Source organism: Pteropus vampyrus, unplaced genomic scaffold, assembly GCF_000151845.1.
Source record: "Pteropus vampyrus isolate Shadow unplaced genomic scaffold, Pvam_2.0 Scaffold337, whole genome shotgun sequence".
Classification (NCBI taxonomy): domain Eukaryota; kingdom Metazoa; phylum Chordata; class Mammalia; order Chiroptera; family Pteropodidae; genus Pteropus; species Pteropus vampyrus.
In genome coordinates, this window is record NW_011889118.1 from 1,611,826 (window position 1) to 1,636,520 (window position 24,695).

At 36.2% G+C, this 24,695-nt stretch overlaps 1 protein-coding gene across 12 annotated transcripts in view; it reads left to right on the plus strand.

Annotated features, from left to right (window-relative positions):
• SFMBT1 (Scm like with four mbt domains 1) overlaps positions 1 to 24,695 on the plus strand; it is a 100,989-nt gene that overhangs the window by 1,162 nt on the left and 75,132 nt on the right. For 6 of the 12 annotated variants that reach the window (XM_023522275.1, XM_023522276.1, XM_023522272.1 and 3 more), the window contains exons 1-2: positions 23 to 334; positions 8,994 to 9,066. The gene's annotated coding sequence lies outside the window, so the exon portion shown is untranslated. Of the gene's footprint in view, positions 1 to 22; positions 335 to 8,993; positions 9,067 to 24,695 lie in introns of those variants that run through there. The other 6 variants (XM_023522282.1, XM_023522281.1, XM_023522278.1 and 3 more) reach the window with 3 other exon arrangements.

Genomic DNA, 24,695 nt, shown 5'->3' on the forward strand with positions numbered 1-24,695 from the left:
GGGGCGCGCTGGTCCGAACTTCGGAGGGCCGAGGTGGCCACTTTACGGTAGCGGAGCGTCTAGCGGCCGCCGCAACCGGTTGCTTCGAGCCGGCGTGGTGGAGTGCACCGGGCCTCCTCGGGCTGCGCGCGAGCGGGCAGTGGGCTCGCCGGGTCACCGGCCCCGATCTGCCATTCGGGAATCCGTGACTGTTTCGATTTCTGTTCTCGAAGTCTCGATTTGGACATTGAAAAGGAGGCAGTGGAGAAGCAAGCAGAGCGTTCTGAGAACCAAGGCCTGCTCTTTTTGGTTAGCAGAAACGCCTTCTGAGAACAGAAATTCCCGCGGAAAGGATGTATGTTGAGTTTTGTGTTTTTTTTTTTTTTTTTTTACAAGATGTCAACTGTTCTCGGGTCTAAAACTAAGCCGTGAAGCACAGGTCACCTGCAGGTCTTGTGCTGGGAGTGGGGTACGACACTCTTATCAGAGACAGGGGTTTTATTAATGGGAGTCATTCCTGGTGGGCTACTAAAAACAATGCTGATGACCGGCCCCAAGCCATATTTCGTGAGCCTTCTTAGCAGTGATATAGTTTGAGAACAAAGTAACAACTAAAGAGATTTGAAAGGAAATAGGATGAATTTTGTCAATCCTTGCATTGTCTTCTCTTTAAACTGCATTTTAAGTGTCGTACTTTATTGCATCGGAAGTAAAATGCCTGAAAATGTAACTGTTCATTTGTCAACTGTCTTGCGAGAAGGATGGTGAATGTGTGTTTTTCTCTGTGCACTTTGGGGCCTGTTGGCCTGGTGTTTTGAGGGATATATTGATTCCTAGGTCGCAGGTAGATTTAGGCTTCACATTTGTTTACGATGTCAGAAAAGTAACGGCCTGGTGGAAACGGGAGTGGTCCAGGATCAGGAAACAGTTTTCTTACTACCATTGTCATTGACTAGCTGCCTTATAAAGGGTAGTCTCTTACCCTTTATAAGTTTGGTTTTATTGGCAAAGTTAGAGAATGAGTAGATCATCTTTCTGTGTGCCTTCAGTTCTAAAACTTGGTGACTTTTTTAAAATTAAAGATTAAAAAAAACCAAACAAACCACAGTATATTTTGAAATGTTCTACTTAAAAATGCTCATCCTTATTAAAATACATTTGGAAAAAAAATCTTGGTAGCTATAGCTAGGATTACTTTATATGATTAATTGCCTGAACAAAGATATTTAAAAATGTGTTTCAGTGTGTCTTTTAAATTCTTAATTTTTTTATTGAGGTCTAACTTGCAGTAAGATCTTTGAGTACAGTTCAGCGATTTTTTACATATGTGTGTGTGCCTTGATAACCACACTCAGATCAAAGTATAGGACATTTTCAGCTTCCCAAAGGGCTCCCTTTTACATTCTTGCCATCCAGTAAACCCCTCTAGCCTCCCCAAGGCGACTACTATTCTGACATCTATTACTGCTGATGAGTTTTGCTTCAAAACAAGATCCTTTTGAACGTGAAAGGGGGCAGTATTAATAATTAAGCTTAAGGACAGCAGGTGTATAAACCTGGAGTTCTGGTCATTTTGCCATGCCTCTGAATGCTTTTAAAACAGTTCTTATATTTTTTACTATCTAGAATAACTAAGAATTCTGACCCTGGAGACTTCTAAGTCAGCAGGTCACTTTTTAGCTGAAGCAATAACTTTGAAGGTTTGGATCTGTGATTCTTGGAAGTATGTGTGGTCACAGGCCCAGTATTAATCTGTGACAACATTTTTGGCATACAAGTACATTTACAGACAGTAGGTTTGAATCATGAACTTTTCTAGTAAGTCAGAGTTTAATGTGTGAGTAGATGAATCAGTTCCTTAAAGCTAGGGATTCGCTGAGAAAATTGAATGAAAATTGATTTTTTTAAAGTTCAGTGAATTAAAGAATGTGGGTATAAAGCTTTTAACAACCTTTTAAATGACAGCAATTAACTTGATTTATATATACAGGATGTTCTCCTGGTTTGTCAAATCATTAAAACTAGCAATGAAAGCAAAAACAGAAGGTAACTGAAAATTATGTCAGGTGTGATTTCTAAAGAAATTCAACATGATAAAGATACCTTTTTGTATTAGACCTTTAGGAAGTTGGGTTTTTTATATTCTTCACTGAAGCAAGTACTTCAGCTATTTGGGTATCCTTCCCAAATGCTTTTTAATTTATTTTTGTACCTTTTCTTGTTTCTAGTGCTAAAGGAGAGGAGTTAGAGGTTGTGTCTTTTACTGTGAGGACATCTATATAATAGCAAGTTGGGAACAGTATAAGGTCTGTGGTAGGGATGTATGGGGCATGGTTCACAGAGTTCAAAGATTTTCTTTTATGAAATAATTTTGTTTTTCTGTGACTAAGTTAGCTAGCCAGTTGGCTAACAACCGGATTTGGTTACTCTACTGCAAGATTCACAGTATCATTAGGCAAGAGAGTAATTGATTATTGACTTAATCGATCTACCTTTTTTTGTGTGGCTTTTTTTTTTTTTTTTTGCCTTATCAGATATTTAATTTGAAACATAGTAAACATTTAGGAATGCAACTAGAGATATACAATGAGAAACAAAATACGTATAAAAGATTTCTTCTTGATATTTGTTTCTTTGTAAACTCTGATTTTTCTTTTGAAAAATATTTTGCCTATCTATAATCTTGCTGCTTCCTAAGGGTACTTTTGCTTTCACAGTGTTAACTAGACTGGGCTTAGCTGTAGAATGATGGTGTAGAAGCAGATGTTGTTTGGCTCTAAAGTCTGTAGAAGAGGTGAACTGTCCAAACTTCATTAGCTTTTTAATGGTGACTTCATGTTAAGTTTCCATTAAATAAATGAATACAACCCAAAAATTAGAAGACCATTATATAGGCAGGTAATTTGAATGCCACATGTTTTTTATATTAAAATTTTTCTGGACGTGGTTCCATAGTGTAGCGATTAGTGCGTCTGCTTTACAAGCAGAAGGTCCTGGGTTCGCACCCCAGTGTAGCCATGGTCCATAGTCTACGGCCATGCCACCCTGAACAAACCCAGAGTCTGATCTCGAAAGCTAAACAGGGTTGAGCCTGGTTAGTACTTGGATGGGAGACCACCTAAGAAGACCAGGTGTTGTGGGCATAAATAATAATAATAAAAATTTCTATCTTATAATTTCCTGGAACTTTCTGGAATTATTTGGCAGTTAGTCACTATTTCAGAATAATTTAAGTGAGTAAAAGAACATGTAATCAGTAAATGGTACCTCTTGTCATGGCAGCAGGAATTTTTTTTTTCCTAGTAAATAGCATTTGTTATCTAACTGATGTTTTGTAATTGAAAAGAAATATTTTTCCTTATACATAGTTGTTAAAGTGGATAAAAGTCTCTGGGGATTGTAGTTACCTGGGAGATTTTGAACCATTAGACTACGGGGAGTGGGATTTCGATATGATTGTATGCTTCTTCAAGTGGTACTAGCCCTATTAGAAAATGATTTAAATAGGTTGAGGTCAGGTTGTTGCAAGTTCATTTTTAAACTTTACAAAAGTGGGAGAGAGGATGAGAACAAAGACAAGTTCTTAATAGAATTACAACTTTACTGCAGAAGTTTTAACAAGTTTGTAAACCGTTGCCTGTAACTCAGAGGCACCTAAAGATTAGTATATAATTATTTTCTAGTCTCTTATTTAAGAAGTTGTTTATAATGTTAGTCAGCTCTCTCTATCTTTAGGTGATCACTCAAGGACACAATTAAGAAACAAAAAATGTAATCTCCATATTGTGGTAAATGATATTAAGTCCCTTTTGAACTTTGTGGTTTGGTAGTTGAGTAACTTTCCTGCTGGTCTGAGAAAGTTGGTTCTGGTTTGAGATGACATTTGGAGAGAGTCTTAGATGAGAGATGGAAGGTGGTTTGTTGTCACTTGCAGGTATAGGACGGTCTCGTATTTGGAATGACAACATGAGATGGGCTGAGAAATTTAGCAGTTACTAAAATACCTCGAGTTTTTCTTGCTAAAATTCAACTTAAATTGTTAGTCAACAAGTGCTTTGATTAGAATTCCAAATTAATATCATTTTTTTACCCCGAATAGTTTTAAGAAAAGCGTTTGAGATGGCTGCTATGTAATATATGCTGAGTTACCACTAGTTTTTTCATTTCTTTTCACATTAATTTGCTACCCAGACTAGAGTCCTTTCTTGTCTGAGTTTTTGCTAGTGCATTATGTATTGGTTCCTATAAAACGTGTTTTCCATGTTAAAAATAGTATATGGTAATTTGGAATCATAATTATAAGAAACCATTTTGGCTCATTTTTACTCATGTCATAAAATAACCTTAGAGTGATTAGATGATGATAGCACAGATGCACTTAACATTACCATCTGTCTAGAACATAGTAAATAATGAGGAAGTAAATTTTTATTATTTTTAGACTTCAAAGTTTTTTTAGTTGTGGTAAAATGTACATAACATAAAATTTACCATTTTAAAGTGTACAGTTCATTGGTATTAAGACATTCACAGTATTGTGCAATTATCACTACTCTCTATTTGCAGAATTTTTTCATCTTCCCAAACTGAAATTCTGTACCCATTGATAATAACTCCCCATTCTCTTCTACCCCCAGCTCCTGGCAACCACTGTTCTATTTTCTGACTCTTTGAATTAGACTGCTCTAGCTATCTCTTATAAGTGGAATCATACAGTATTTATCCTCTTATGAGTGGCTTATTTTACATAGCATAATGTCCTCATGGGTCATCCATGTTGTAGCATGTGTGTCAGAATTTCCTTCTGAGGAAATACGTTTTAAAAAAGATTTCCACAGCTGGTAAAATAGAGGTCACAGAACCCTGTATACTAGGACTCATTCACCTCCCTTGGGAGAACTCGATAGGTACCCAGCACACATGTGAGGACCAGGTACCCTTTCTTTAGATGCTGTTCTGACACACTTGGTTATTGGAACAAAAGGGAGAGTTGGAAACAGTATGACAACAGGGTACCATAAGACAGAGAAAGTGTAAAAGCAAAGGTCACTGCAGTCTGAGATCTCATTTGGAAAAGGACAGAGAGCTTTTTGGATCTTAGGATACCATACCATTTTACTGTGTAATCACTGATGGTTATAGTGTTGACCAGAGTCACAGCATATTAACCAGAACAGTTAACCAATAAAGTGTGTGTTCAGAGTTGTAAATAAGCCTTCAGCTAACTGAGAGGCATGATTATTCAATTACTCTGTTACGGTTAGTAGAGATTTTGCCATATTTCACTCTCATTTCTGTATTAGTGGAAAACTAGTGAGTATTTAAAGAGACTTATCACTACATAATAGTGATACCACATAACTAATGGTGTATATTTTAGATTTGTTATATTACTTTAACTCTGTGTTTGTGAAATACAGATGTCCAGTCATAGACAGAGAGAAAGCAGGTTTGACAAAATTAAGGATTATGATTTGAGCAGTTAATTAAGGATTACAAGTTGAGAACGGCTAAAGAGGTGTAAGTTTTTCTTCTGTTTTCTTTTACTATTATTTCTCATACCTGTGTTAGTGTAGTAAGCATGTACAGGTGAGTTCCCTGAATACTGTTTGTTCCCTGGGGGAGGGCAGACACCATAGAGTACCTCTTGATCACCCTTAGTTCCTTCTTGACAAGGGGTGCTTTTGACTATCTTGAAACCCTTGAAGAAGTGACAATGTTATGAAGCCTAATATTGTATGTATGCCTTAAATTACTGCTTAGTTCTTAAGAAAATTAGAGTGGTTAGTTGTTTCCTAGAGTTAGTGAGGCTTTTCTAAAAGTATGTTTCTTAGGCAAGATATTGTCCCTAAGGCAGTAGTGAGCACCTTTTTTTTTTTTTTTCAGCATTCTGTCCTTATTATGTATCATTATATTCCTGAATTGACAGTTAAATATTTTGAAAAGTCTAGTTAGTTTATATACCAGAGGCAGTTGGTTAATTTTTGTCCCTCTGCCCTCTTCTTCTCCACTGTTGACCTTTACCCTGATTTTGGCTTCCTATTAACTTTATCTGAAGGGAGCTCTTTCCAGAACCACTCTGCTAGTGAACTCGTAGGTTCTGGTGTTGTATTTTTCCACAGCCTCCTGGAGAGGCTTCTCTACTCTCCCTGCCTAATCTTTGACCTCCTTGCAACCTTCTTTTTCTCTGAGTTCCAGCCCCTTTAGGCCTGGACCCATTGTCTAATCTTGCATTTCCTTCCTTGCCAATACCCTTTACTCTGGCCCCCTTGCTCTTCTTTGGCTTCTGCTCTGTGGAACACCATCCCAAACCAGTCCAGCCTGTGTTCTCCCTGATCCTGGACACAGACTACCCCAAATTTAGGGTCTTCTCCTGAAGTGGGCCTTGATGGCTCCACATGGTCCTGTCTTGAGGTAGACCCTTTCTTTTTGCTTTCTGCGACCTTTTCAAACCCTTCCTTGTTTCTTTCTTTACATTTCTCCCTCCATGGATTCATCTAGATTTAGACTTCACCTAGCCCTACTGCCCTCCACCTTTCTTCTGAGCTTCCGATGCATATGTTCTCTGCTGTCTAGATCTCTCAAATTTGGATGCCCCAATAGCCCCTCAAAATCTACAGGTCCCAAACAAAATCCCTCATTCTGCCCTAAAGCTGCTATTCCTCTGGTAGGCCTATCTCCCTGGATTTCTTTCTTTACCTTCCTTCTCAGTGATGGTGTTTGTTTTGTCCCCTGGCAGCTTTCCTGTGGAACTTGGAATCTTATTTTGAATTACCGACCTCTGACTTAATACCCTGCAGCTCTGACTCCTTGACTTTCGTATATTTTTTAAAGCTATGGAACTCTTTGTTCAAACGAAGTCTTGCTAGGAAGCCCAATGAGTAAAATAAATAACACTAGTGTTCTCCTGGTAGAAGGGGAGTGAAGGGCCAGCATCCTGTCCTGCCAGCTAGGCCAGCCACCCAAGACTACATACAGCTTTCCCCTTGGACTCTCTAAGTGGAGCTGCCTAGAATTGCTGTCAGCATGCCCTGAGGGTATGCTGCATGTTTGTACATCATCTCCTGTTGGTTTTCTTTGGAAATTTTTACTTTTATTGTGACTGATAAACATAAAATTAGTACCAGTGATGAATCTTGCCAAGGAAAAGGAAAGCCACTTTGGAAAGTGAAACTATATGTTAAAAAGAGCCAGCTCTATCAAATGCTTCAAAAATGCTCAGAGGTTCCTTTCAAAATTTATGTGTTTCTCCTGACTCTATCTTTTTCTCTTTGATGCGGCATTTCTACAACATTCAAGATAGTCTGGCTTTACTGTTTTTGTTCTGTTCATTTACCAATATGGCAGGTTTATTCAATCTATAATATAACTAAAAAGTTACATATTTGCTATGAAAAATATAAACTTTGTTCTATTGCTTCCAGTGGTCCCTCATCTCTCCCCTTCTTCAGCTCACCAAAGACACTGTGACCAGATAGTTTTTTTCTGAACTTGATTTTATCACATAAAAAATCTCACTTCCAGTAGAGTAGAATCCAAACTCTTCAGGAAGGCATGCAGAATCCTTGAAGAGCTCCTCCTCAGTCACCTGTCCAACTCATCTTCTTCCTACATGTGCTCTTACTCCAGCCATGCTGAGACTATACTCTTCTGTAAATCCTTTCCTATGTATGTCCTTCTGCCTAGAGTGTCTTTTCACTAACACAGTGCTCCTAAAATGTCAGTCTGGCATGTACCACTTTCACACTTTTCGCCATATTTGATTACAATTATTTTAATATTTTAAAAATTACCCTAAAAATCTTACTCTTTAACTTAAATTTTATAAATTGATCATTACATTTAAAAAATAAAAATAATGAAATGTAAGTAATAATAAATCTAATCAGTTTAGGCAGTGATTTTTTTTTTTTTTTTTTAACCTGACACCAAAAGCAAAAGCAACTAAAGCAAAAATAAACGGGACTACATCAAACTAAAAAGCTTCTGTATGGCAAAGGAAATCATCAACAGAAGGAGAAGACAACCTACTGAATGGAAGAAAATATTTGCAAATCATATATCTAATAAGGGGCTAATATCCAAAATATATAAAGAACTCATACAACTCAGTAGCAAAGAAACCAAATATCTGATTTAGAAATGAGACAACCTGAGTAGACATTTTTCCAAAGAAGACATACAGATGGCCAACAGGTACATGAAAGGATGCTCAAGATCACTAAGAGAAATGCAAATCAAAACCACAATGAGATATCATCTCACAACAACCTGTTAGAATAGCTGTTATCAGAAAGACAAGAAATTGACTAGAATTTGGAGAAAAGGGAACCCTTGTGCACTATTGGTGAGAATTGGTGTAACTGCTATGGAAATCAGCATGGAGGTTCCTTAAAAGATGAAAAGTAGAACTACTGTGTGATCCAGCAATTTCACTTATGTATTTTATCCGAAGGAAATGAAAACATGAACTCGAAAAGATATCTGCACCGCCCCCATGTTCATTGCACCAGTATTTTCAATAAGCAAAATATGGAAACAACCAAAATTTCATCCATGGATGAATGGATAAAGAAATTGTGATATATGTAGTGGAATATTATTCAGCCATAGAAAAGAAGAATCTTGCTGTTTGTCACAACATAGATGGACCTCGAGGGGCATTTTGCTAGGTGAAATAAGTCAGATAAAGATCATTACCATATGATCACACTTTTATGCAGAATCTTCAAAACAAAACACCCCCCCACCCCCAAGTTATAGATATAGAGAACACATTTATGTTTGACAGTGGGGGGCGGGTAGTGGGGAGAAATGGGTGATTTGTTTTTGGTTTCGGTTTAAGTAAATTGAATTAAAAATAATAAAAATAACGAAATACAAGTAACAAATCTAATCAGTTTATTAAAATACATTCCTTCTGTAAGGTTCTCAACAAAGCTCTTTTTACTTAAAATTAAAAAATGTACCTGATAATAGATGATATTAAAGAATTGTTGATTTTTCTTTTTTAGGTATGATAATGGCATTGTGATTACCTAGGAGAATGACCTCATTCTTCGGAGATGCATGTTGAAGAGTTTTGAGGTGAGATATTATGATGTCTTCAACACTTTCAAATGATTTACAAGGTGTACATATATATATGCACATATATAGAAAGAAAGCAAATAAGGAAATTTTTAAATAATTTTTTAATCTAGTAGAGAGTATTTAGAATTTTTTGAAAATCTCCATGTTTGAAGTTTTGATAATTTGGTATATTTTGAAGTTTTAATATGTTTGAAGTTTTAACCCCAATTCATAATGGGTAACACATACATACACACATGAATAGTCACTTGTTAAAGTGAAATTGAGACTATTACATTTCAGTGTTATAGGAAACCAAATAATTGAAATTCTTAATAAGCCTTATTTCAGTAAAACCCATGAAGTTTCAGTTGCAAGTTTTGTATGTTAACTCTTTTCTCCCATTCCATCTTAATTCTATGTAAATACATTAAAAGAGTCTTTGGTAGCCCCTAAATTTTCTTGTGTCTCACCAGTGGTTTGGGTATTGTACTTAGGGGAATGCAGTAAGTAGATCCCTGCCCGTCCTGTAAAACCCATATCTTCTGTGAAGTCTTCCCTTCCTGGATTCATCCAGGCTAGATTAACACCCTTTGCCCTGGGCGCTGAAAGCATTCTACATATTCCACTCTTATAAATATTACAATTGTAATTTTTTTGCGTTATTCCTTGTGTTTACTATTATAAACTCCATGAAGACAGGAACTAGGTCTGGCTTTTAATCAGCATTACATCCCTGGTACTGAGGATAGTGCATGGCAAATACATATATGTTTCTCCTCTCTACCAGACTGAGCTCAAGGTCAGAAACCCTGTTTTACTCATCAGTACTTTGTATACATCTCATACAAAATAGATAGTAGATAAGTTGTAGTTGAATGAAGGCACAGAAGCAATACTGCAGCACCACCATTTATAACATAATTTCTACTTGAAAATGTATTGTGTTCTAAATGAGAAACTACTATGTTTAATCAGATCCCATTTTGTCACTCCCAGGCTTAGAGCCTGCCAGTGTCTTTCCATAGTAATTAGAATAAAATCCATACTCCTTTCGTGGCTTGTGATACCCTTCGTGATTTGTTCCTTGCCCACTTCACTTTTCTGACTTCTTTCCCCGCAATCCAACCACATGTCTTTCTTTGTCCCTCCAAGTACACTAAATTTGTTATGCCTAGTTCTTTTCATCATAGAGGGTTCAGCTCAGTGGTGAAGGTTTTCCTGCATATTTTTGCCTCCATTTCCCATTGTCATTACTGTTTGGTTTTCTTCATGCCACTTATCACTACATGAAATTATCTTAGTTTTAGGTCATTTTAATATTTTAATTTTCAAATTTGAATTAGAAAATGCTGTAAAGCCACACTGTAGAGAATATTAAAACCTACTACAAGGATGTTTTTCCTTATTCCTTGTGAAAGAACTAGACAATGCACTAATGCGTTATTCCTTGTGTTTACTATTATAAACTCCATGAAGACAAGAACTGGGTCTGGCTTTTAATCAGCATTACATCCCTGGTACTGAGGATAGTGCATGGCAAATACATATATGTTAAATGGAGATATGAATAAACAACAAATTTGTAAGTGATCTAAAATACTTTTTCTAATTCTAGAGATTTTTGTACACTGTTATAGTTTTGTTTTGAATGTTCAGAAAATTTTTAAAATGAGAAATTGGCATTTTGTCATATTTTACTTGAAGTGTCTATTTTGATTAATGTTTTAGGTTAGCAAAATTCCTTTCCTCAACTTCATCAATTTATAACATCACTTTTTCCAAGATAACTGCATACCTTTAACAAATGCATTTCTATTAGTAAAAACCAAATTGAAGGGCATAGTCATTTGCTTTACCTTTCATGGTAGTAGTTACAAAGAGGCAATCAGCAGTTTAGTTCTGTATGGCTGTGGGATGAGGCAAATCCATTTCCTTTGCCCAAGTGTGACTTGATGAGTTCCTGTTATCCACATGAGCCCCAGTTTAAGCTTCATAATCAAATCCAGCGGATCCATTGTTACTGAATCAGTGCTTTTACCATGGTGGGAGCACTGATGAAGGCTGTATCTGGTTGAGGACCTATGGGTCCCTGAGACTGGGGAGGCATCCATGAGGTGGAAGAAGGTTGGATAGACTACAATCTCTTCCCCTTTTCCTCACACCAGTCCTGCTTGGAAATGAAGTTTTGTAAATTTTGAAGCTATGGCAGAAAACCCTCTAGCTTTTAACTGATCTGATTTTTGGCTGGGGAGAGCTTAGAACATTGGGACTCTTCAGTCATTCTAAAGTTGTTTGTTAGTTTAGAAACAAAAAGATATTATGTAAAACTTTACTTAAAATGTGATTAGCATATAATATTAGCATATGAAATGTAGCTGAACTTTAGTTGAGGACTTAATATATTCAAATCTTTTAAATTTTGGTTACAAGAGAGCAAATATTTAAGGGTTTTTTTGCATCTTGGTTTGAGAAGCAAGTGTAACTTTTCTTTTAGCATTGTGGCAAGAAGTTGAAACTTACTCTGTTTTTGAAGAAAAAGGGTAGAATGGATCTCCATATCCCACCGTTCTACTCACCCACCCCTGTTCTACTGAATTCAAATTATGCCACAAAGAATTTAGAGATAGTTAAGAAAGATGAGATTGCTTTTAATATGCATCACTTTTTTTTCTGTTACTTTATTTTATCATTATCACAGACTTAAGTACTCCTTAAAAAAAATTTTTTTTTAAAGCAAGGATTCATGTACATAGTAAACTATTTTTTGAATAGTGAAAAAGTGTATTCCTTAACTGAGACCTTCGGTCCCTTCTGTAGGCCATTATTAGTCCTAATTTCTTTTATATTTTTCCAGAAGAATTCTCTTTGTATAAAAACATGTATTTCCCCACCCACTTAAAAAAGTCAACTGGTAATGCTCTCTTTATTTAAAATATCCTGGATATATCCAAGTACAGGTAGATCTGCCTCATTCTTTTAATGGTTGCCTATTATTAGTACATTATATGGTTACACCAGGATTTATTTAGTTGATTTTCTGTTTGTATATGTTCTGGATTATTTGTTTTTTTTAAACACTACAAAAAGTATCATGGGCTGAATTTGCTTGGATTAAAACAGGCTTTCTAATACTTAAAGTGGTTTTTTTGGAGTTAGTGTATTTGTAAAGGTAGATAGTTCTCCAACCACTTTCTGGCCCCCAAATGCAGAGAAAGGAACTGGGTGTTGCAGAGAAGAGAAATCAGAGATAAAGTCATGCAGAGGCCTTTCCCCACCCTTGCCATTTTTTCCCTGCCCCGTGTTGAGGAAGAGGTGGCCGAGGCAGAAACCCCAGCCAAGTCTTGGGAGACTGAAGCATCTGAAGATGTCCGCAGACTCCTGAGGTGTGACCATGCCTTTAAAGCCCAAGGCCTGAGTACATGCTGTTTGTTACAAATTTACGTAAATTTTTTCTTTTTTTGCATTTTGGTTTTTAGAAATTTGTAGCAGCATGGATTGGCTAATAAATTATATAATTTCTGGAAAATTTTCTTTATTCTTTTGTTTGTTGGCAGAATACAGCTAAATTAAAAAAAAACAGTTGATTTTTATCTGAGCTGCTTGGTAAGGAATTTTTAACACAATGCTCTGATTTCAGTGCAGTAATTTCTGAAAAACTGAATTTGGAATCTTGAGACATTCTGTAGTAGAATCCAGCAGTGTTATGTTTATCTCAGTAGTCCAAGTTCTTAGTTATTACTCTTTAGTAGAAAAACTTCAGAACACTCTTCAGAGCATATGTTCATACCTCCATCAGTGTCTCCTTTGTATTCTGCCATTGCCTGTAAAAGGCTTCCCTCAAAAAATCTGTACAATTTATAGTAGTATATTCTGTGTGTGTGTGTGTGTGTGTGTGTGTGTGTGTGTGTGTGTGTGTGTGTGTGTGTGTGTGTGTATTCCTAACCCATGACTTGTTACTTGCTCAGAGAGTATGCACACTGAGTCAGTGGAAAGCTGTCTGTGAGCAGGCACTAGTGCAATTTCCTGCAGGGGAGATTTCCTGCAGGTTCTCAGCCACTGTCAGCCCTTGAGTGCTTTGCTGGACTTTCCTGAGTCAAGTGTGTTTGCTCTGTTGTAGCCTTCTTTTCTGCCTTTTATTTTGTGTTCTATCGAGTAGTTTTGACCCATGAAAGTAGACAAAAGGATGTGACTTGTACAGTTGGACTTGTGGCAAAGAAGCAGTATCGTATTGTTTGTCAAAAGTGAGTTTTATGGATCGGTAATATACCTTCGAGAAGTGATCCAAGAAAAAGAAGTACATACAGTAGTCCCCCCTTATCTGTAGTTTTGCCTTCCACGATTTCAGTGACCTGTGGTCAACTGTGGTCTGAAAATATTAAATGGAAAATTTCAGAAATAATTCTTAAGTTTTAAATAGTGCACTGTTCTGAGTCTTGGCATGAGATCTTGCTCCATCTCGTTTTGTCTTGCCTGGGAAGTGATTCATTCCTTTTTCTAGGGTACCTACACTGTATATGCTCCTTGCCCAATAGTCAGTAGCTTTCTCGATTATCACATCAACTGTCATGGTATCACAGTGCTTGTGTTCAAATAACTCTTATTTTGGCCTCTAGAGTAACTCTTAGTAATGTTCAGGTAACCCTTAATAATGGCTCCAAGGTATAAGCAGAGTGATGCCGGCAATTTGGATATGCCAAAGAAAAACTGTAAAGTGCTTGCTTTTATAGGTAAAAACATAGTGTACATGGGTTTCAGGCATTCATTGGGGGCCTCAGATAAAGAGGGAACTTCTATGTAGAAATCAGGCAATTAAGGTTAGTCAAGGTCTTTGTACTGTGAAAGGCTTTGTAAATAATGGGCACCTGGCAAGTTGGACCATCCACTGTTTAAAGAACAGGTGGAAGAAACAGTGGCTTGAATGCATGTTTTAACCAGAGGATTTGAAGAGGTCTGAAAAGCAAGCAAATCGCCTATGGATAACACCTAACAAATTTACACAGGGATTCTGTTTTCAGGACTTCCGATTCTTCCACTCATTCTTATTGAAAAAGGCACTCCTGTTTGGCTAGTGTATACACTAGGACTAGTCAGAAGCATTGGCTTCAAGGCAAATGGCAGGCACTGAATTTCCTTCTCACGTGAAAATGACAACACCCCTCCTTGGAGACAAGCATGGAATTACTGCACGTTAGAAAGTTCTATTTTTTTTTTTTTTTCATTTGTGAATTGGAAATGCCATGATCTAATACCATAGAAATTCATTTAGAAAGTGCTAAATAGGTTTGAAGTGAAGCACTGATGCCTGGGGTTTGGGGAATGCAAAGTTGGTAAGATCTCTGTCCTGGAGAAGCTTTCAAGACTAAGTTTCAGTGTTCTTATTCCTACTAAGGAATAAGATATGAAACAAAATAGCTTGTGTTTAAGTTCTTTCGAAAGGTACAGTGTCTACTGTGGAAGAAATTTTGACAGTGGTGTGGGAAGGGGCTGATGTCTTTGTAGGATATTGTTTTGAGAAATAAGTTTTGGGAGTAAATGTTAGGGAGTGAGTGATCCATGAATACTTATTCATATATTGTATTATTAGTGTAAAAATTTCTAATAAGCTAAAATATTTGTTTTTAATGGAGAAAAGGCCCAGAGTAAGATAAAAATAACCCTGAACTTTTCCTTTTCAAATCCCTTTCTAAGCCTTTATTTTAGTGCTGCTTCCTCCTAAAGCTACTTAATTTCAGTGAGATTCCTGCCAACTCTTCCTCTTCAAGAGTAGTGGTGGAAGCAGAGAACTAGCTACAGTGATCTCTGGGCTGTTATATCTGGAACTTTAGGCAGGCCCACAGGGACCTGCCTGGAATTGGAGCGAGCACCAGTCGGGACATGGAGATGGAGGGGAAACTGTTAACTTATGGCATGAGCATGCAGCTTTGCAAGAATTATAGTGTATTCTAAATGGGTCCCAGTTTTTTACTTCATTATTTATTATGTGTTCAGCTCCCTATTTGCTTTTTAATTGCTGAGGGAGTTTATTATGCTGAGTGATTATTATATGTGAGTTATTTGCTATTTTGATTTATGATTCTGTGTTTTTGTGAATCTTCCTTCACAAAATACAGGTTAATCTTAAACTTTTTAAAATTATTAATATAAAAAATAAGCTGGTTTGGTAGAATGATAGGAAAGAGAACAGAAAATTGAGTTTATGTTAGCCTGCTGGAGAAATTTGGTGGAATAAGAGGTTTTAGAAGACATGCCCTTTTATTATAGCTTATTACTTTCCTATTTATACTTTAAGTTGTTTAGGATGTACATATTACCTTGATAATTTGCTTTTTTATGTTGTGATGTATATAGTGTTAATAGTCCGAAAGTTAATCTCTCTCTTTAAGTAATTTTAAATGTTACTCTTTCTCAAAAGTGATGAATTGCATTTGGGGGTAGAACTCTTTCTGAAGGACTGCACATACATCATCTTTGCAGCTATCTATTTGAGGGCCAGTCTTAGCCCTTTAGAACACAGCCTGTCACCTTAAACAAGCAAGGTTTCCAAATGCTGGAAATAGTTGTTACAAAGCTCCTGTACCAAAACTGATCATTTTTCTTCTTTGGTCCTTACCTAGTCTCACTTTTGTTTGTGTATGGCTCTTAAGTACTGTATTTTCCAACCTTCATTTCATTAGGCACCATCACCTGGAAGGGAGAAGTGTAGAGACTATCAGGGTTGCATAGCAGCTTTAGCAGTTAGCAAAGCCCAGCATTATATCTGGGCTATACATAGAATTCTTTCAAGAGGAAAGCTTAAAGTGTGTTCAGAACTCCTGGTCTTAAGAAAATAAGGAAGTAAAAATATATTTTAGAACTATTTACATCAACTGTTAAAATATGCATTGATGCTTGAAGAAGGGACAAGCTTCAGTTATCTCTGGGCCTTATTACCTTGGTCCGAAAATGAAGGGAATGGGACTTCCAGATTCTTACTAGTTCTAAAATTCCTCATTACTCTGGAAAATTTACATTTGATTTTCCTCTCAGAAGTAGAGTTAAAGTAATATTCTATCCCTTATTTGATAAGTTAAATAAAAAGTGAATTTATAGGTACTTCTGTATTTCTGTACTGTTACTTTAATATTTTTATACAAATATTAAAATTTTTATATCCCTGGCATGTTACACATTAGTTTTTCCCTATATTGACTACTACAGCAGGTAATTGACAATTATTAAATTTTCTTTGGCTAAAGAAATTATATTCTCACCTCGTAGGAGTCCTATAGAAATTTCTATTAATGTGAATTTCAGCAAGATTCAGGGATCAGCCCTTGACTTTTTAGGATCATTTAGAAGTTCAAAATAAATATTTAGAAGTTGCTCAGCATCCTCACTGTCACTATTTTGGTCCAAGCTGTCATATAGTCCCATTTAGATTATTGCAGTAGCCTCCTAATTGATTTCCCTTCTGCTGCCCTGGTTACCACCAGTCTACCCTTGTCACTGGGGGATCCTGTTAACAGCTGAGTTAAATGATGTCACGCCTCTGCTATAGCTCAAGTCATTACTGTATCCCACGAGGCTCCCATGTCCTAGCCTCCCCACCTCTCAGACTCTCTCTTATCTGCTTCGGCCACAAAGGACTTCTGCTACTCTTTAGCATGCCAAGGGGGCTTCCTTCTTAGAGCCTTTACACATGTGGTTCCTTTTGCCTGGAATGCTCTTTCTGTAGGTATGAGCATGACAAGCTCCTTCACTTCCTTGAGGCCTTTTTCCAAAAATCACCTCAAGTGACCTGCATATTTAAAATTTCAGCCCTCATTCCACATTTCACATTACTGCCCTTATTTTTTTTTTCCCCCTTAGGCTTTATTATTTCACCTTGTGTATTTTAGTTATCTATGGTGTGTATTGTCTCTCTCTTTCAGGAGAACATCAGGTCTTTAAGGGATTGTTGTTTGTGTTGTTTACTATGAATCTCCAGCACCTAAAATAGGGATTTTTGTTTGTGTTGTTTACTATGAATCTCCAGCACCTAAAACAGTGTCAGGCCTGTAGTAGGTGCTTAGTAAAAAATGGTTGAATGAATGGATGAATGAATATTTTATAGCATATCTCCCTGTCTTGGTCTGTGATTTATATAAATTTTGAATTAGGTGGGCTATCTATTAGTCAGTGTCTAGTCAGGAAACTACTCCAGGTGCTTCAGTCAAAAGGGCATAAACTATCCAGCACATGTGGTATTTATTCAATTCATGTGTGGAGATAAACTTAGATACAGGACAAACTACACTGAGTAGTTTGGGCTGTGATGCCAAATTAATAGCACAGGATAAGATCTTAGGCTGTGAGTAAAACATTAGAAAGCTAAGAATTAAATCCCAATTTAGCCTAGTCACATTTATGTGTTGAACCACAAGACTGAACTCAGCTCTAGAAATGGAACATGACAGGAAACATATCTTCACTGTGGCCATGATCTCTTAGTGTGATTTAAGTGCTCATTTCCGTGACTTCAATAAATCTGTGTTTAGGCCCAAATGTGTCCCAGATTAGATCTCTGTCACCTAAAGGATCATATTGGCCTCCCCTAATCTGATTACACCTGTCATCACTCAGAGTCTTGCTGTCATTTACAGGTCTAAGATATGATAGGCTTGTGTTTGTGGCACCTCTAAGTGCTCCTACCTTTGCTACTGAAATCATTCCTTGCTCCTTACTCCCCCAAAACGTACTGCCAGAATTTTGTTGCTCCTTTTCTCCATTTCTTTCTCTTACTGTGAACAAGAACACCAAAGTCTAAATATACTTTCTTGCTAACTATATTCATGTTCAACGCTTATCAATATTTATGACATGAATCTATCACTAATAAGCTTATTTTTAATTAGGAATGGTAACATTTATAATCTCTCAAAATGTAGAGGGAGAAAGTAATGGAAATGGTAGGAATTGGAGGGACCTCTGTCCCCCTTGCCCTTTTCTGTACTTCCTAGGCCCCAATTAAGATTAGCTCAGGCATTTAGGTTGAATGTCTGTTTCTTGGATGTGAATTCTGTCATTGATAGACTAAGAAACACCTCTTCTACTCCCCGCCCCCCCAGAAAAAAACCCAAAATGAAATCCTCTGCAATGATTACATTTACAGAAAAATATTCTGTTTAAATTTAAGCAAAAAATGTTTATTTTCCCTTTCTACAAGCTTGCAGTACTCTCCTCTTTTAAATGATTTTATTCCTTCCCTGGTTTTGGACTGTGATTCATGGAGAATCGCATAGGTGCTGGGCTGATTGTGCTGGGGCTGGAAGGCTGTGACACAGAGCAGGTGGGAGGACGGTCCTATTTTCCTGTGTCCTCAGATAATCCCAAGAAGCTGATGTCTTATGAAAACACCTTTATAAATTATCAACTCATTTAAATTAAATCTCTAAATGGCAACCAAGTACACTTGAGCCAGGAAAATTTCTGTGACTTGGAGATATTTATTTGCTTTTGACTTGATACATTTATTTATATAACTTTCTATATAAAAATGAAGAGATGATAATACAGTGTACCCCCATTTACTGATCACCCTGCATTAACATTTTATTATTTTGAGGCATTTTCTAATGAATTTAGGCAGAAAACACTTCCATTTTTATTATTTTTTTCTTCTCCTGACATTATGTTTTAAGCAGATTTTTCTCTTAATTTACATTGACAGATTTAGGAGTGTGCTAGTAACTGCCTAGACTAGTTGTTGAGAAGCAATAACTGAATTTGATCTTTCAATAGAAAGGTACTGAGTGTGAAATAAACAGATTGCTGTTAGATCTGTATTTAACTAATTGATTAAGTTATATATAAACTATAACTGTTAGGCTCAATGTAGCCAATGAGGAAAATCTACCTTCACTTATAGTATGGAAAAATCTGTGTTACAAAACTATGGTGGAAACCTATATATAGACTGGAAATGTTTTTTTCCCTTCTCTTTTTTTCTTTCTCCATCCTCCATTTGTGTTTCTTCTTTCTGCCATTTATTCCACAAATATTTATTGGTACTACATATACAACCTAAACAAGATGGGAGCTTATACTGTGGTGTAAAGTAGGGAGATAATAAACCAGTAGGGAAATAAATAGAATCTAGTATATTTGTGATAAATACTTGGCAGGTAGACTGAGTAATATGTTAGAGAATAAGGTGGGGACATTCTCAATAGCACGATTAGAAAAAATATGTGCCAGCGGCTTTTAGACTATAAGACCTGAAGAGTGGGAAGCAGCTGTTTGAAGAGCACTTTGGGCAAGGGGATAGCACTTGCAAGGGACCTGAGGTAGGAGAGAGGAGAGAGTCCTTGGTGAATTAGGAACCAATAGAAGGAGTGTGAATGGAAGAAAGATGGAGTGATAGAGAGCGGCCAGATACTGCTGGGCCTTGTAATCCTGGTAAGGAGTTAGGAGGTTTTTTTGTTTTGTTTTTAATATAGGAAGCTACTGAAAGACGTTACGTGGGATGTGACAGGATCTGCTTTACTTTTTAAAAAGGTAAGTATCTGCTTGGTGGAGAATGGACTTCATGTGAGAAAGGGGAGACAGTTTGGAGGCTACTGCAATAGTCAGGTGGTTTGGATTGGATGTGGCAGTGAAAATGGAGAGAAGTGATTTCAAGTGATTTCAAGATACATGGTGACAGACAATAGAATTTGCTAATGGATGGGGTGAGGGTAAGGGGGAGTCATTAGCAGTGGTTTCTAAGTTTGGCTTGGTGGTTGTGTAATACTGAGATAGAGAAGCCTGGGGAGAGTTGTGTTTGGAAGCAAATTAGAGTTCAGTTTTGGTTGCCTGTGCAACATTAAAATGGATGTTCCAGATGAGTAGTTGGACATATGTGTCTGGAGCTCAGCGAGTAAATAAGCCTCATAAGCTTGATATATTTATAGCAGAGGTTTATTACTACTTATTATACATTGAAATATACCTTTTTAAGGAGAGAGAGAAAGGAGTTTAGAAATAGCACAAGATGTATGTAGATGCTTACAAGAAGTCACATTTCGTTAAGGTAATTACTTTTGAAATATTGCTAATATTTGAAAAATGAAAAGTTTAAGCTGCAGGAAAAGGAAAGACATGGGGATGCTTTATTTTGTGAGGCTCAGCGTGAATGCTGGAATTTCAAGTAGCTTTTTCTCTAGGTTGCTGCAACTCATGTTTCAGTCCTTTTATTCTACTATTTGAGGAAGGTTTTCTTCACTAAGGGTGTAAGACTGAGTCATATAGAAAGGACATGGGAAACTACTTATGATCAGTTGAGACTTTAAGCCCCCAAGAGGATAAAGACTTCATTTTGTTCACCACTTGATCCCCAGAGCGTGGAACAATGCCTGGCAAGTAATAGGCACTCAATATCTCTTACAAGAGTAAGTATCACTATATTAGTAGACCTGGAGAGTAAAGTGACTACAGCATCCTCGAAATGAAAATGTTTCCTCTTTTATGCAGGAATCAAATTCTTGCATAAAACAATGTGGTATGGTAGAAAGAACACAGGCATTACAAAAGACAGATACAGATCACATCTTTATCTTTTAGCACCTTAGACATGTTTCATAGCCTCAATTTCTGTATCTGTAAGATGGGAATAGTAATTATTGCATATTTGTATAATATAAAATACTCAACATCCAACCTGGCATAATAGGTCCTGAACAAAAGGAAGATCTTATTAGTTTCTTATTTTGTTTAGTAGTTGAGTCTGGCTAGGTATTGGAGTCAGATTTCATTCCCAGTGATTAGTTTTCCATGTAGGGGGAAAAAAATGACGCTGGAGCTTTCTCTCATATCAGATGGATTAAAGGACTGAATGTAAAAGGTATAATTAGAAAACTTTTAGGTGATAATAGAAGAGATCTTTGTGACCTCAGGATGAGGAAGAGTTTATTTAAAACATGGTAGAAAAGCAAGGAACCAAAAGGAAAATATTAGTGAATATGACTACATTAAAATTAAAGCCATTATCAACAGACACCATGAAGAGAATGAAAAAATGAGACACAGAGTAGGAGAATAAATTTTAATCACATGTAACAGTCAGAATACAAAGAGATCTTTCAAATCAGTAAGTAAAAATGACTTAAGCAGGTACTTCTCAAAAGAAGAAATCCAGTGGTCAGTAAACATAAGAAAGGTGTTCAGTGTCTATTGGGGAAATGCAAATTAGAACACAGTGAGATATTATTATACACTCACTAGATTTGTTAAAATTTAAAAATGTCACTGTAGAAAGTGAGGCCATGGATCATGGGAACTCTGTTCACTGCTGGTGGGGTGTGAGATGGTACAACCACTTTGGGAAAGTTGGACATTGTCTGTTTTAAAAGTCAGATATATGCTTATTCCAACCTCAGCTAGATTGTCATGTCTGTGGCCTGAGGTTGGCATTGCAATGATCAAAGCTGTGATTGCAAGGTTACTAGAGCTCAGAGGGGCCCTTGGTGTCTGATAGTGAGTGAGCAAATTGCTCCTACTTTGGAGTTAGGAATGTGAATTTAGTTCTAATAATTTTAATTTTTTTTGTCCTTTGTCAGTGAATGTGTTCTGGATCTTAGAAAGCTCATATTTTCTTTTCTTTTACAGCTAGAAGGGTGCTAAAAAACGGTCTAAATAAGAAGATAAATGTGTATATATATGTGTGTATATATATACACACACATATATACGTACATATATATTTAACAATTATATTTTTGATGAAATAAGTCTTCCTCACTGCCTAGACATTTGAGGCAAAAAATTGAAAAACAAACAATTGTAGACTTAATTTTTTCTTATTTTTTAAAGAGCTTTATTGAAATGATTTACATATCATAAAGTTCACCTAAAGTATACAATTCAGTGGTTTTTAGTGTATTGACAGAGTCATACAACCATCATAATCTTAAATTTTAGCATATTTTATTATTCCAGAAAGAAACTTTGTACCTGTTAGCTGTTATTCCCTACCCCTCCACTCCTCCACCCTTCTCCCTCAGCCAGAAGCAATCACTGATCAACTTTCTGATGGCTTATTTTGAACATTTTGTCAAATGATATATGTCATTGTTTGTGATTTCCTTGAACTTGGTATAAAGTTTTTGAGGTTCGCCCATGGCGTAGCATGTATCAGTGTTTCATTTCTTTCTATTGCTAAATAATATTTTACTGTATGATATGTCACAGTTTATTTATCCATTCATTGCTGGACATTTGGGTTGTTTCCACTTTTTACCTTTTATAATTATGGACATTTGTGTACAAGTTATTGTATGTATTTTCATTTTTCTTTTATATACCTAGGAGTGGAATTGCTGGGTCATATGTTAACTCTATTAAGTCTTTTTTTAAAAAATCTTTAAAAAAACCCGCCAAACTGTTTTCTAAAGTGGTTGCCCCATTTCACATTCCTACCATTAATGTATGAGAGTTCCAGTTTGTCCACATTTTCGTCAACACTTGTTATTCTCTCTCTCATAACCATTCTTGTGGCTTTAATTGGGGAAATAGAAATTAAAATACACTGAGATATCATTATACATTTATCAGATATGCAAATATTTAACATTGTGATAATAGGAAATATGTGGAGGTCTGTTACTTTTTTATATTATTCAGAGATGATTTTGGTTTTTTAAATGACTTGTTGAGGTGAAGTTGCTTTATGCTTTCATTTTGGAGTCTTCTGTCCTCATAATATCTCTCTGCTCTATTGAAGTTTATGCTAGCTGTGTGTTTATTCACTTGCTTCATCAACATTCATTGAGGGCTTTTCTCTACTCAAAGAGTCCTGTCCTGAGAGAGCCTAGGACACTCCTGTCAGGAACTACGACATCTGATTTTGTGATGTGGGAATAAAGAGTGTTGTAAAATAGCTATAAAATTATAAGACAGACTAGATGTGCTATTGTTCCCCAGATGTGCTATTGTTCCCCAGAGCTTTTAACAAGGGAATCCCTGTTATCAGTGACAGCTCTTATTTATTGTTAGCTGATTATGTGGTGGTTGTACAAACTTTCTAAGAAGTGGTCTGTTCTTATTTCCTGAATTGAGGCTTTAGAATGTACAGTAAAATGTCTTAAGAGAAAATGAGAAAGTAAGAAATCATTTTGGAAAAAACTTACATGTAAAGATTTTGTTTTTGAATTGCAGCTTGGTATGATGGAGAAAGAATTTTTATTTTGGATGGCTCTCATTTACTAGTTGTGTAACCTTGGGCGAGTTAAATAACTTCTTTAACCCTCATTTCCTGACCTTTCAAGTGGTAATATTTCACAGAGTGGTAGAATGGATGAGGTATTGTATCACACAGGTGTGTGGCATAATGAGCATTCAAGTGTTAGCTCTCATCCTCCCTGACCTCAAGACAATTAAAAAAAAAAGATCCTTCATAAATAAGCCATGTTCCTTCTCGTAATTAAAGCTACTAATTAACTGATTATTACCAAATAGTAACAAGTTTATGAGAACATTCCAATAAAAGGAAAAACAAGTGGAAACAGTGAAGTACTTAGTTGTAATCATTTCCTAGAATGTAACAAAATTGATGCAATTTTAAATCATTCTTAATTTATAGGAGTTACACTGTCTTTTGGCCAATTCTAGATTTTCTAGTTCAAGGTGTAAGTAATTAAAAATTCTTCCCAGGAGATTTTTAGGAGTCATGATTATATTCTAAAACAAAATGTACATCTTTCCAACAGTAATTTATAAGAATGTTTCTGATAAAAAGCTGGGGGAAAGGATCATAAAGTCAGCAATTTATTTTCCATCCTTTTATTGAAAATCATTAATATGTCCTTACCTGAGAAAATTGCTCTTTTTATATAGTAAGATGGTATCAGGTCATGCTTTGTAACAGGTAAGGTTTGCATTCTGAATTAATGACTCAGTAACTATAGTAAATGTCTGTTACATTTTGAATGAATTTAAGAATCCACAAGGAACCTGTTGTCCAGAATTCTTTCATCTAGTGGCATAGTTCTTGCATTGTGTTCAGTATTGAAAGATTCTGAAACAGTAGTGGGTAGAAAGGTGAATTTAGCAGAATGCTTGCCTTTGGTCAGCTTTCAGCAACTCAGAGCTTATTCTTAAGGCGAAGGATTGAAGAATGACTTCTTTTATTATTTTGAGTGCAAACTAAAGCATAAGTTGTAACTTAGCAAGTTTTATGAATAGGTTGGACTACCTCCATTTAAGGCTTAGCCCTGGAAGCAGATGGAAAAATGTTTTCCATCGAACCAGTGGGTGTTTTTGCCAGCATTATAATCAAATCCTACAGCACTACAATTCCTATAGCAAGCTTCTAGATTATTGTGATTGGTCTTTCAGACGTTATATTTCTAAAAACATAGTTTAGGATTTGGGAAAGGTAGTATGAAATATTTGTAATTTTTCTGTAACAACAATCTCTATATTTTTGTTTTTAGTCTCTTTAACATTCAGTTTTGAGAATGTTAGCTTTTCAACTATAAAGCATGTGGAATGTGCTTTAATTAGTCAGTATATGTTAATTTGTTACATTTATAGCTGAACACTTATTTGCTTGTCATGGAATTGAGCCTGCAAAAACTAAAATGTATCTGTCATTTTCCTTTAATTCTAGCACCTTGAATAATATAATAATATAAATAATGGGCTCT